Source organism: Dendrobates tinctorius, unplaced genomic scaffold (assembly GCF_039654945.1).
Source record: "Dendrobates tinctorius isolate UK_male_01 unplaced genomic scaffold, ASM3965494v1 ptg000060l, whole genome shotgun sequence".
Lineage (NCBI taxonomy): Eukaryota > Metazoa > Chordata > Amphibia > Anura > Dendrobatidae > Dendrobates > Dendrobates tinctorius.
In genome coordinates this window covers 503,936-518,253 of record NW_027361728.1, presented here as the reverse complement: position 1 = coordinate 518,253, position 14,318 = coordinate 503,936, and positions in this window count along the sequence as shown.

Here is a 14,318-nt window from a genome sequence, read left to right as displayed (position 1 = left end):
GCTGTGAGGGGAATTATGCTGTGTGAGGCCATTACAATGCGTGGATGCCATTATATTGTGGGGAGGGCTGTGATAGCTATTTTGCAGTGGGGACCTTTATGCTGTATGGTGGCCATTATCCTGTGTAGGGGCCATTATACTGTATGGAGGATATTTTACTGTGCGGGAGTGAATATACTGGGTGTGACCATTACACTGCGTAGATGATTGTGTGGGGTCACTACACAGTATGGAGGGCAATATTGATATATACTATATTGTATGGCTGCGTGGGGGCCATTATACTGTGTGGAGGCAATTATACTGTGTGGGCCATTATTCTGTGCCTGGGCCGTTATACTATGTAGAGATCATTATACAATGAGGAAACCATTATACGATGTGGGGGCCATTATGCTCTCTGGAGAGCTGTGAAGGGCCATTACGCTGTGGGGGCATTATTCAGTGTGTGGTCTATTATACTATGTGGAGGTCATCATACTGTGTGGAGTGCTTTGTGAGGCCATTATAATGTGGGGGGCCGTTATACTGCATGGGGGACATAATAATGTGTGGTTTGCTGAGAGGGTATTATACAGTGGGGCTGCATTTATTGTGAGAACATAACCAAATAACAATGATGTTTTTTTTTTCTTAATTATTTAACCACACTTGGAATGTTTTCTACATTTTCAGTTTATTATATAGTGAAATGAATGGTGTTATTCAAAACTGCAACTCATCCCGCAACATAAAAAGCCTTTTTTTGGCTATATTGAAGCATAAAAAAATTATGACTTTTGACAGAATACGAGGATAAATCTAGAGTACACAAACAATACATTTGGCTGTGCTGAGAAGGGGTTAAATTTGGTATTAATGATAACAGATATACTGTATTGTAGAATTATTGCTCCTTGTGAAGAGAGCTTTAGCTATGACACTGCTGTTAAACTATAGAAGAGTATATTGAATTTTTGGTATACATATTGATCAATCTCTATTGCCTAGTTTGTATTAATTTAAAGTCAGAATGCCTGAAAGAAAAATAATTGCACTGTATAATATAAAGAGGTAAAATCGATAATTATTCTGCATTTTTGACTTTCTAAAATGTACCGCAAATATTTCTCAATTGGGCAAACTATTCTGTCAGACGGAACCTGAAAACCCATCTCTTCAGGAAAGCCTACAGCCTGCAGTGATCCCCGCTGCCTCCTCACCACTACTGGAGCTACTGCCTCACCATCACTGGAGCTGTTGCAACCCCCCAACCTTCTGTCTCCTTCCCCACCATCCTGTAGAATATAAGCCCAAAAGGGCAGGGTCCTCTCTCCCCTCTATATCAGTCTGTGATTGTTAGTTTGTTTGCTGTAAGTGATATCTGTAATTTGTATGTAACCCCTTCTCAAGTACAGCACCATGGAATCAATGGTGCTATATAAATAAATAATAATAATAATAATAATAATAAACTGATGCCAATGTACAGGGTGGGCCATTTATATGGATACACCTGAAGAAAATGGGAATGGTTGGTGATAACAACTTCCTGTTTGTGGCATATTAGTATATGGGAGGGGGAAAACTTTTCAAGATGGGTGGTGACCATGGCGGCTATTTTATTTAGGTGTATCCATATAAATGGCCCACCCAAAAAAAGTTTGCCTCATCACTGAACATAGTGTTCTGTGTAAACTGAGGGTCCTGTTCCAATTTTTGTTTTGCTCATTCTGCAAATTCAGTGCGCCGATCTGGGTCACCAACCATTCCCATTTTATTTAAGTGTATCCATATAAATGGCACATCCTGTATAAAAATAGGAAAGAAACATTGCAATTTGTGGTTTACTAGTGATAACAAACCAGCTTCATAATAAATGAAGATCTGATGACGGATGTGTTTCGGCTTCAGTCTGTAATATTATTTTGCTTGTGTGAGTAGACAGTTGGAGTGGTGGTAATATAATTTATGTAAGTAAATTAATTAAGCTGTGTATTAGCAATTAGTGGTAAACAAATCTGTCATAATAGAGGCTGCTGAACACAGTCTGTTCTGGAAAATGATTTAAATTTGCCAACTTTATCACCCACATTGTTGCTGATATACCTGAACATGGCGTGTCTGAATCATTAGCCCTAAAGAATGATTTTTCTATTTTGAGTTGACTAGTTGGTGACAGGCACAAACATCCTGTATTTTTAAATATATTAGGTATTTCTATGGAGACAAATCCTTTCCCTATATTTTCCCAATGATATGGGCTGAAAATTTGACCACAAAAGATGCATCAATTGTCCAATTCCTTCCGCATATTATATGCAGGTTGAAAAAACAACAGTGTAAATGTGCTTTTCATCATTCATTTGTTTTGCAACATTCATTATTCCATCATCATATAAAGTAGAAGATACTATACAGAAGATATTAGCACTGCAGTAAATGTATGAAAAAAACAAACAAAAAAAACCCAAACATCTCCAACCAATGGGTAGAACTGAAAAGGGCACCGAGTTTGAAGGTGCACCTGGGTCCTGAAGCTTGAGATAGCACAAAAGGTTCCTCTACCCTACAGATCAGGGTTTCTCAACTGCTATCCACAAGAGCCACCTGTCATGATCCAGATCGGGTTTTGAGTCCTGTTTTCCCATTTTCCCGGCCTGGTCATGTCAAGAGTTAACCTTTCCCAGCCTCAGTCTGGGTTCAGGTTGGCTATTTATTGTCGCTGCTTCCTGCTGGCGATGTCAGTTATAGTTTTTGCCTAGGGCTGCTGTAGCTTACTCTGATTGCTCTGATTTGTCCTGCTGCGTTTGCTGTCTGAACCCGTGTCTCTGTTTTCCCCTATTCCTGTACTGACTCAGTGTTTTCCTTTAGTGTGCTGACTCCCTGGTTTTGACTTGGCTTGTATCCTGACCTGCTTCGGTCATTTGTCTTTTGGCTTATCAGCTCCTGACCATTACTGACCTTCTCGGCTAGCTTCTGACCCTGGGTTTGTTCATTCCATTTGGTACCACGCTACAGTTTGTTGCTTGGCTCAGCTTGTTTGACTATTCTGCTGCCACCTGTGGTAGCCTCACTGCTGCACTGCAGGTCAGCTCTGTTTAGGTGCAGTCCTGCCTCCACTCTACTGCCATCTAGTGGAGCCTGCACCTACCTGCATTGCAGCAGTGTGGTATTATAACTGACCAGAAACAGACAGTTTTTTTTCTCTGCTCTGCTTTCTATGGATCCGCTCTGTACCTTGGCAGATCAAATGGCTAGTTTGATACAAATGATGCAGGATATGTCTGTGGAACATAGGGCCTTTGCCACGTCTCATAACACCTGCAAAGAGAGCTTTCTGACATGGTAAAATCTTTGCAAGGATCTTCTTCCCAGTCTGTAAGCACTCTGACACTGTTAATGTCTCATTGCACTCTCCTGAACCTACAGTCAGGCTCCCAGATACTTTCTCTGGGGAAAAGGAGAAGTTCTGTACATTCAAGGAAAGTTGCACGCTATCTTCTGGAGATGAAAGTCAGTGGGTGGGGATAATCATTTCCTTACTCTGGGAGGGACCTCAATCTTTGGCGTTCTCTTTACCTGATTCTGCCTCTGAACCTTTGTCTGTGGATAAGTTCTTTGAGGCCTTGAGACTTAATTTTGATGAGCCTGACCGGATCAGGGTGGCAGAGGACACAACCATGAGTCTCTTTCAGGGTAAGCGCTCGGCTGAATGGTATTGCTCCAAGTTCCGTCTATGGTCCACTGAGGTGTCCTGGAATAACTCTATGCTGAGATGTCAGTTCAGAAGAGGACTGTCTGATCACCTGAAGGACGCTCTGGCTCTCCATCCACCACCCACCCAGCTCATTGGAGGAGGCTATGACTCAGGCTGTCCATATGGATCGGAGGCTGCGGGAGAGAGGTGTTACACAGCGAGATGTTCCATTGCTTCCGGCTAATTCTGTTGTTTTGCCACCAACTTCAAAAGATGGAGAGGAGACGGCTACGTGAAGGAAAGCTGTGTTTTACTGCGGAGATCCTGGACATTGGAAAAAAGGCTGCCCCTCCTGCGCACTGACTAGCAAGGTGTCAGGAAACGCCTAAGTCTGGGTGACTGTCAAGGAGGTAACCCAGACTCTCAGGTATCTATTTCCTCATTTTCTAAACTATTATTGGAAGTGGAACTTAATTGTGAGAGTTGCTTCACGCCCACTTCTGCTTTTGTGGACTGTGGGTCATCCATGAACTTTATTGACTCTAACTTGGTGAACAAGTGTAAGTTAGGGACAGTTAGGTTGGAGACTCCTATTCATATTGTTGCTATTGACAAAACACCGCTGGTTAAGAATGTCATTAAATTTGTCTCGGTTGAGGCTCTCCTTATAGTGGATTCCTTGCACCAGGTATGTATTTCATGTTTTGTTCAGGACAATCTGCCTGCAGAACTGGTGTTTGGGCTCCCCTGGTTACAGTTACATAATCCTGTGATAGACTGGGAATCTCGGGACATTATCAAATGGGGTCCCAATTGTGTTAAATGTTGTATTACTACTGTACTTGTGTCATCTGTTAATCTGGAAGGTATTCCGGAGTACCTGAAGGATTTTGAGGATATTTTTTCCGTAAAGGAGGCGAATGTCTTAGCACAACACTGCCCTTTTGATTGTGCATTTAATCTGGTTACGGGTGCTAAATTGCCCAAGGCCCATCTGTACAACCTCTCTGGCCCTGAGCGAACTGCTATAAAGGAGTATATTTCTTAAAGCTTACGTAAAGGCCACATCCATCCCTCTGTCTCTCCAGTGGTGGCTGGATTCTATTTTGTAAAATAAAAAGATGGTGGTTTGGCCCGTGCCTTGATTTTCGGGAATTAAATAGCAACACAGTGAGAAATACCTATCCCCTCCCGCTCATCCCTGATTTGTACAATCAATTGTCGGGGACCAAATAGGTTTCTAAATTGGACCTCAAGGGAGAATATAATCTAATCCGTGTTCGGGAGGGGGATGAGTGGGAAACGGCATTTCTCACTTCTGAAGGGTTATTTGAGAATTTGGTCATGCCCTTTGGTCTCACTAATGCACCAGCTGTTTTTCAGAATTTTATTAACCATGTATTATCTGATTTTATTGGGTGCTTTATGGTGGTGTATTTAGATGATATCCTTGTGTTTTCATCTAAGAAACAAATTCACATGGATCATCTACATGCGGTTCTCCAGAGGTTATGGGAGAACTCCCTTTTTGCGAATCCTGAAAAATGCTCATTCTTTGTCCAAGAATTATCTTTTCTAGGGTTTATTCTGTCTGACAAGGGGTTTCATATGGACCCTGGGAAGGTACGGGCCATTGTGGATTGAGTGAAACCCAGAGACTTAAAGGGTCTTCAACGTTTTTTGGGGTTTGCAAACAAATAGGAAATTCATTAAAGGGAATTTACAGCTGGTCAAGCCCCTCACGGATCTGATTGGTAAGGTGGTTGATCTCAAAAACTGGTCAGTTCCGGCTGTGGCAGCGTTTGCTTTATTAAAGAAATGCTTTATGTCTGCCCCTGTTTTGGTCCAGCCTGATCCATCTGAACTGTTCATCGTTGAGGTGGATGCGTTGGAGGTAGGGGCTGAACCGGTGTTGTGCCAAGGACCTGCCACTTTGACTAACTTAAGGCCCTGTGTCTTCTTCTCAAAAAAATTCTCTCCTGATGAGAGGACTTATGATGTTGGGAATCGTGAGCTTTTAGCTATCAAGCTGGCCTTTGAAGTTTGAAGAATGGATGCACTTTTTGGAGGGGGCTGTTCATCGGATCACGGTGATTACGGACCACAAGAATCTGTCTTATATTGAATCGGCCAAACGTTTGACTCCCAGACAGGCTAGGTGGTAGCTTTTTTTCACTCTTTAATTTTTCTATCACTTTTCGGCCTGGTTCCAAGAATGTCAAGGCCGATGCCTTATCTTGCAGCTTTGATCCGATATCACCTCCTGAACCTCATTCCTCCATTCTTCATCACGGGGTGGTCGTGGTAGTGGTGACCACAGAATTGGAGTGGGAGATTCGTGATGCTCAGTCTCTTGCTCCTCTGTCATTGCCTGACAACAAGCTCTTTGTCCCGGTCCAGTACCGGTTGAGGGTGCTCCAGGAGTTCCACGATTCTACTCTTATTGGGCATCCTGGAATCTCGGCCACTCATAGAGCTATTGCTAAGCTGTTTTGGTGGTCCTCTATTGCTTCTGATGTTGCCATGCTCGTGTGTTCCTGTGATACTTGTGCCCGTGCTAAAAGTTTTCACAACCGGCCGGCTGCAAAATTGGTGCCATTTCCAATCCCAGATAGACCTTGGACTCATTTATCTATGGACTTTATCACTGATCTCCTTCCTTCCAATGGCAAAACTGTGGTCTGGGTGGTGGTAGACAGATTCAGTAAACAGGCGCATTTTGTACCTTTGGCGGTACTGCCTAATGCTGAAACACTTTCTAGGTCTTTTGTTGAGCACATGGTACAATTGCATAGTGTGCCTTTCAGTGTGGTTTCAGATAGGGGGGTACAATTTATGTCCAAATTTTGGAGGTCTTTTTGTAAAAGGTTAGGTATTAGTATGGCCTTCTCCTCGGCCTATCATCCCAAAACCAACGGTCAAATAGAGAGGACCAATCAGTCTCTTGAACAAATTTTGCGGTGTCTTGCCATGTCCCAGCAGGATGATAGGTATTCTTTGTTTCGAGTGGCTGAATTTGCCTTTAATAATCATATTAATCAGTCCACGGGCACCTCTCATTTTGTAATTATAGCTTTCACCCCCATTTTGGTGAGTTTTCCAGGATGGACTTGGGGTGTCCAAGGGCTGATTTGGCCATTCAGCTGTTGAGAGAGGTATGGAGGGAGGTCCAGAGGAACATTGGGTAAGCTCATGGCAAACATAAACTGTTTGCAGCTAAGTGACGATCTACAGGACCTATATTCCTGGTGGGAGATAAAGTATGGTTGTCTACCAAGAACATTTGGCTGAAAGTTCCTTTTGCTAAGCTAGGTCCCAGGTTTATTAGTCCTTATGAGTAGAGATGAGCGACTTTGCCTTTTTTCGGGTCGAGGCGGGTTTCATGAAACCTGACTTTCTCAAAAGTCGGGTCGAACAAAATCGGCCGATTATTGTGAAAAGTCGAAGGCTGACTGAAACACGAAACCCAATGCAAGTCAATGGGGAACCAAGGTCGGCAGGGAGTGAAGGACAGGAAACACACCTACAGTGCCCATTTTAATGCCAAAAACATCAATTCTTATTACTTAAGCTTGTCAACCTTAATTTACTTTTTAATAATAGTTAGGCATTGAAAACTGGGGGTTATTTGGCTAAAGTTGTGGGAGGGTAGGGCTGGCTCCAGATTTTCATGGGCCCAGGGCCAAAGAGTGTCAATGGGCTCCTTTAACACATGCCACAATTCATGATCCTCTGATACGGTAGAGAAATAGCTATATAGTACATTGAAAAATACTTCACTTCTTACATCTCATGACAGATATCCATTTTAATTTCTCCAATAGCTCCAAAAATGGACAGTATATTACTCTATACAGTATTATGGCCACTGCATAGTGCGCTGTACAGAGTAATGAGGCCCAAATATTTCTCCATACAGAATAATTGGTCCCATATAATGTTTGAAACAGTATATGATGAGCTCCACATAATGCAACAGTATATGTTGGTCCCCATGAATGAAGCTCCACTGTGTTATGGGCCCAAATAATGCTCCATATATAATGGGCTCCATTTCTAATGCTCCAGTGCATAATGGGCCCTGTAAATGCTACTCCAGTGTCTGATGTCCACCTTTGGAATGCTCCAGTGTATGGTGGGCCTCATATATCATTCTCCAGAGTATAGTGTTCCCCAAAAATAGCTGTCCCAACATTGGAAACAATTAAATAAGTCTCCTCGCTAGGGAATCCCTGTACTAGTCTGGACTCCTCGTCGTCCCCATCTTCCATCTCACTGCACTTGGACTGTTTAGGCAGAGGGCGTACAGACGTGATGTCATCGCGCTCTCTGACCAGAATGTCACTGTCAGGAAACGCGGAAGACGTCATGGCGGTGGAGCAGGGAGAGGTAAGTATTTCAACTTTGCAAGTGCTGTGATCCTGAGCAAGCAGGGGGGGCACTCGTTGGCGACGGCACTGGCACAAGGCCCCTCATAGTACGCCAGTGTGTCTGACGGCGGGTGTGCACCCCCACCGTCAGAGACACTTGATTCTACTATGAGGGACCTTGTGCCAGTGCCGTTGCCAAAGAGTGTGCCCACCCACCTGTCCAGGGCAATGGCACTTGCATGGGTGCGTGCGCCAGGTGGTGACCCCGGCCCTGTGGGGGGGAGGCAGCCCAGTTAGGTAGGTGGAAAAATTGGCATATGTTGATGTTGGACATTCAGCAGCTGCAAATGGAGTAATTGGAGAAGTCCGCGGAAGAGGAGGACTAAAGCAAGCCATTTTTCTAGCAACCTACGTGTCAGCAGGGGAGGGTGGGACAAAATCCTTTGAAACCCATGCATGGTTCATTTTAATGAAGGTTAGATCTTCAACATTTTGGGTCGACAGATGGGTCCTTTTTTCTGTCAGGATTGATCCAGCAGCACTGAAGACTCGTTCAGATAACACACTAGCAGCAGGGCAAGCGAGCTCCTGTAAGGCATATTGTGCCAATTCAGGCCAGGTGTCAAGTTTACTGGCCCAATAGTCAAAGGGGAATCACCGGTGAGGGAGAACATCGATATGGGAGAAGTAGTTTGTTACCATAGTTGACAACTGCTGTCTCCTGTCACTTTCAATCGATGCAGTATTACCAGTCGTGTGAGCGGTACTTGAAAAATCAGTCCACAACATGGTCATGAAACCCCTGTGTCCAACGCCACTTCTGCTGTGTGCACCACGAACACCTCTTCCATGTTGCCCCTATGGCTCATTGGAAAAACATCACCTCTGCTGTGTGCTGGGAATGCCTCAAACAAACGGTTTACCAGAGTTGCTTGTTTGTTAGCCATTATTAGGTTTAGGTTCTCCTGTGGCATGATGTTTTGGAATTTGCCTTTATAGCGTGGATCCAGGATGCTGGCTAACCAGTAGTCGTCATCATTCATCATTTTGGCAATGCGGGGGTCCCTTTTTAGGATCTGCAAGGCATAATCAGACATGTGGGCCAATGTTCCAGGTGTCAATGATGCACTGCGATTGCTGGGTGGAGGAGCACTTTCTGGCAAATCCACATCTCTCCAGTCACGCACAAACCCTGTACCTGACCTTGCCATGCCAACATTTTTTCTTGCCCGCTGAGAAGCATCCTCCTCCCCAAAATAATCATCCCCATCATCCTCCTCCTCCTCCTCTTCCTCTTCTTCCTCCACCTCGTCCACGAGACTTCCCTGACCTAACAATAAAAGAAACAAAACAGGGCGCATCCACTGTGTGAAACCTTTAAAACACAATTGTAATGGTGAGGCAAGGAGAGACTCACCTGATAGGGTTGTGAAACTTCGGTCACAACACCTACAAACGCATGAAACAGCTGCTGCAGTCTGCACAGGGTCCAAGGACTTGTAAGTGAAGATGGCTTTAAAGTGCAATGATATACTGCGCTGCTGTAGGTATAATTCAAGGAAATTTATTGGTGCCTACGCGTTTCCTGAGCTGTCCCAGCTCACTTCATCAGGGCCCTGATGAAGTGAGCTGGGACAGCTCAGGAAACGCGTAGGCACCAATAAATTTCCTTGAATTATACCTACAGCAGTGCAGTGTATCATTACACCTTAAAGTCATCTTCACTGACCTGACAATGGCTGACTGTCATCAAGGCTTCTCTCCTCCTCTTCCTCCTCAGCTGCAGACGCCTGCTCCTTAATGTGCGTCAAAGTTTGCATGAGCAGACGCATAAGTGGGATGCTCATGCTTATGATGGCGTCATCTGCGCTTACCAGCCGTGTGCATTCCTCAAAACACTGAAGGACTTTACAGAGGTCTTTCAGCTTTGACCACTGCACACCAGACAACTCCATGTCTGCCTGCAAACTGCCTGCCCGTGTATCCTCCCACAAATGAATTACAGCCTGCCTCTGTTCACACAGCCTCTGAACCATGTGCAGGGTGGAGATCCACTTTGTTGCAACGTTGATAATTCGGCGGTGCTTGGGAAGGTGGAGCAATCGCTGCAGCTTCTGCATACGACTGGAGTGTACGGGCAGCCGGCGGATGTGTGAGCACAGTCTTCGCACCTTATGGAGCAGGGGTGTTAACTCTGGATAATTATTGAGGAAGCACTGCACCACCAGGTTCAAGGTGTGAGCCAAGCAAGGTATGTGTCTGAGTTTTGAAAGGGCTATGGCCACTTTAGCAAAAGTGGAAACTGAGAGACTCATTGCTAAGGAAAGTAAAACAAACCCCAAATTATTATTCAATTATATAAACAGTAAAATGATTAAAATTGATGGTGTCGGCCCTTTAAAGAACAATGAAGGTGAAGTCATAGAGAGCGATGTGGGAAAAGCAAATGTTTTAAATACTTTTTTCTCAACAGTGTTCACACAGGAAAAGGATTTGCCAGGGAAAATGCAGAGTGATAATGTAAACTCCCCATTAAGTATTACCTGCCTAACCCAGGAAGAAGTGCAGAAACGCCTTAGTAAGATTAAAATTGACACCAGGCCCTGATGGCATTCACCCTCGGGTATTAAGGGAGTTAAGTAATGTGATAGACAGGCCTCTATTCCTTATATTTAAAGACTCTATAGAAACAGGGTCTGTTCCTTTTGATTGGCGGCAAGCAAATGTGGTACCAATATTCAAAAAGGGGTGTAAAAGGGAACCTGGAAACTATAGGCTGGTAAGCTTAACATCTGTTGTGGGTAAAAATTTTTAAAGGTTTCCAAGGGATACCATTATGGAAAATCTCAATGTTAATAAATGTTTAACTCCATATCAACATGGATTTATGAAGCATCGCTCCTGTCAAACTAACCTGATCAGCTTCTATGAGGATGTAAGCTCCCAAATGGACCAAGGAGAATCATTGGATGTCATTTATCTCGACTTCTCTAAAGCATTTGACACTGTCCCACATAAAAGATTGGTAAGTAAGATGAGAAAGCTTGGACTAGGGGAAATGTGTGTAGATGGGTAGGTAGCTGGCTTAGTGATAGATAACAAAGAGTGGTTATTAATGGTGCATACTCAGATTGGGCCAGGGTTACTAGTGGGGTACCACAGGGTTCTGTATTGGGCCCCCTGCTATATATTTATTAATGATCAAGTGGATGGCTTAGGCTGGTTTCACATTTGCGTTTTTTAGCGCTGGAAAAAAACGCTAACCTGCGCATGCGTTTTTTCCCCTATATTTAACATGGGTGCGCATACCTGCGCGCTGCCATGCGCATGTATGCGATTTTCATGCGCTGCGTTTTTTTGGGGTATGCGTTGGTATTTTCCAGACGCAGCATGTTGCATTTTTTGGCCCTGCAAAAAAGCGCATGCGCACATATGCGCACGTTTTGCGCTAAAAATGGCCATTATAGCCTATGGGTGCGCATATGTGCGCATTGGCATGCTTATGTATGCGTTTTTTTGCACCAGAGTTTTTTTTTTTAACCATGGAATTTAGGGGTTTGGGTTAGCGTTAGGGTTAGTTAAGGGGGTTTAGGGTTAGGGTTAGGGTCAGGGTCAGGGTTAGGGTTGGGGTTTGGATCAGGGTTAGGGTTAAGTATGGTTTGGTTAAGGGTTAGGGTCAGGGTTAGGGTTAGGGTTAGGGTTAGGGTCAGGGTTAGGGTTAGGGTCAGGGTTAGGGTTAGGGTCAGGGTTAGGGTTAAGTATGGTTTTGTTAAGGGTTAGGGTCAGGGTTAGGGTCAGGATTAGGGTTAAGTATGGTTTGGTTAAGGGTTAGGGTAAGGGTTAGGGTCAGGGTTAGGGTTAGGGTTAGGGTCAGGGTTAGGGTTAGGGTTAGGGTCAGGGTTAGGGTTAGGGTCAGGGTTAGGGTTAAGTATGGTTTTGTTAAGGGTTAGGGTCAGGGTTAGGGTCAGGATTAGGGTTAAGTATGGTTTGGTTAAGGGTTAGGGTAAGGGTTAGGGTCAGGGTTAGGGTTAGGGTTAGGGTTAGGGTCAGGGTTAGGGTTAGGGTTAGGGTCAGGGTTAGGGTTAGGGTTAGGGTCAGGGTTAGGGTTAGGGTCAGGGTTAGGGTTAAGTATGGTTTTGTTAAGGGTTAGGGTCAGGGTTAGGGTCAGGATTAGGGTTAAGTATGGTTTGGTTAAGGGTTAGGGTAAGGGTTAGGGTCAGGGTTAGGGTTAGGGTTAGGGTCAGGGTTAGGGTTAGGGTTAGGGTCAGGGTTAGGGTTAGGGTCAGGGTTAGGGTTAAGTATGGTTTTGTTAAGGGTTAGGGTCAGGGTTAGGGTCAGGATTAGGGTTAAGTATGGTTTGGTTAAGGGTTAGGGTCAGGGTTAGGGTTAGGGTTAGGGTTAGGGTCAGGGTTAGGGTTAGGGTCAGGGTTAGGGTTAGGGTCAGGGTTAGGGTTAAGTATGGTTTTGTTAAGGGTTAGGGTCAGGGTTAGGGTCAGGATTAGGGTTAGGTATGGTTTGGTTAAGGGTCAGGGTTAGGGTTAGGGTTAGGGTCAGGGTTAGGGTTAGGGTTAGGGTCAGGGTTAGGGTTAGGGTCAGGGTTAGGGTTAAGTATGGTTTTGTTAAGGGTTAGGGTCAGGGTTAGGGTTAGGGTTAGGGTCAGGGTTAGGGTTAGGGTTAGGGTTAGGGTCAGGGTTAGGGTTAGGGTTAGGGTCAGGGTTAGGGTTAGGGTTAGGGTTAGTTAGGGTTTAGGGTTTGGGTTAGGGTTAAGTATGATTTGGTTAAGGGTTAGGGTCAGGGTTAGGGTTAGGGTCAGGGTTAGGGTTAGTAAAGTCATGGTTTGGGTTAGTGTGAGGGGCCACCCTTATGTTGGAAAAAAACGCAAACGCGGTAAAAACGCACTAAAAACGCATACAAACGCATAAAAACGCTGCGTTTTTTTCATGCATGCTCATAAAAATGCTTGAAAAAAACGCAGCAGTTGTATGCTTTTGTATGCGTTTTTTCAATGCGTTTTTTTGCGGGAAAAACGCGCTGCAAAAAAAAGCAAGTGTGAAGGTGGCATTACACAGTAAAATATCAGTATTTGCAGATGATACAAAACTATGTAAGGTAGTTAACACAAAGGAGGACAGTTTGCAACTACAGACAGATTTGAATAAATTGGAGAATTGGGCTGAAAAATGGCAAATGAGGTTTAACACAGATAAGTGTAAGGTTATGCACATGGGAAGGAGAAACAGATGCTACAATTACTTACTAAATGGGAAACTGCTGGGGAAATCAGACATGGAAAAAGACTTAGGCATCTTAGGCAATAAGAAGCTAAATTGGAGTGCCCAGTGTAAGGCAGCTGCCACCAAAGCAAATAGGGTCATGGGATGCATTAGAAGAGGTCTGGGGACATGAGATGAAAACATAATTTTCCCTCTGTACAAATCACTTATCAGACCACACTTATTATTAGTATTAGTATTATGTGCAATTTTGGACGCTGGTGCTCAAGAAAGACATTACTGAACTTGAAAGGGTTCAAAGGCGGGCTACTAAAATGAAAAATGGAGTTGGTTCACTACAATACCCAGAAAGGTTATCAAAATTAGGTCTATTTACTCTAGAAAAGAGAAGACTTAGGGGAGACCTAATATATATGTACAAGTATATCAGAGGGCAATACAGAGATCTATCCAATGAACTGTTTGTACCAAGGACTGTGACAAGAACAAGGGGGCATTCTCTTCGTTTGGAGGAAAGACAATTTCTGCACCAGCATAGAAGAGGGTTCTTCACGGTAAGAGCAGTGAGGCTCTGGAATTCTCTTCCTGAGGAAGTGGTGATGGCCAACTCACTGAATGAATTTAAGAAAGGAATGGATGCTTTTCTTGTGAGTAACAGTATAGAAGGTTACGAATAACATAATATTATAGGGAGATGGTTGACCCAGCTTAGGGGAAGGATTTTTTTTTTCCCTATGGAGAAAATTGGCTTCTACTCTGTGGGTTTTTTTGCCTTCCCCAGGATCAACAATGCAGAACAGCTGCACTAAAAATAGGCTGAACTAGATGGACATAAGGTCTTCCTTCAGCCTTCAAAACTATGTTACTATGTTACAAAATTCCAGCCGTTATCACTAACTACCTTGCCTGCCTCAAGATGTAGACTGCCCAGCCATGACTCAGTTTGTCGCTGCAAGTAGTCGGCCAGTACCTCCGCGGTGTGTCTGTTGTCGCCCAAACACATCATCTTCAACACAACTTGCTGACGCTTACCAC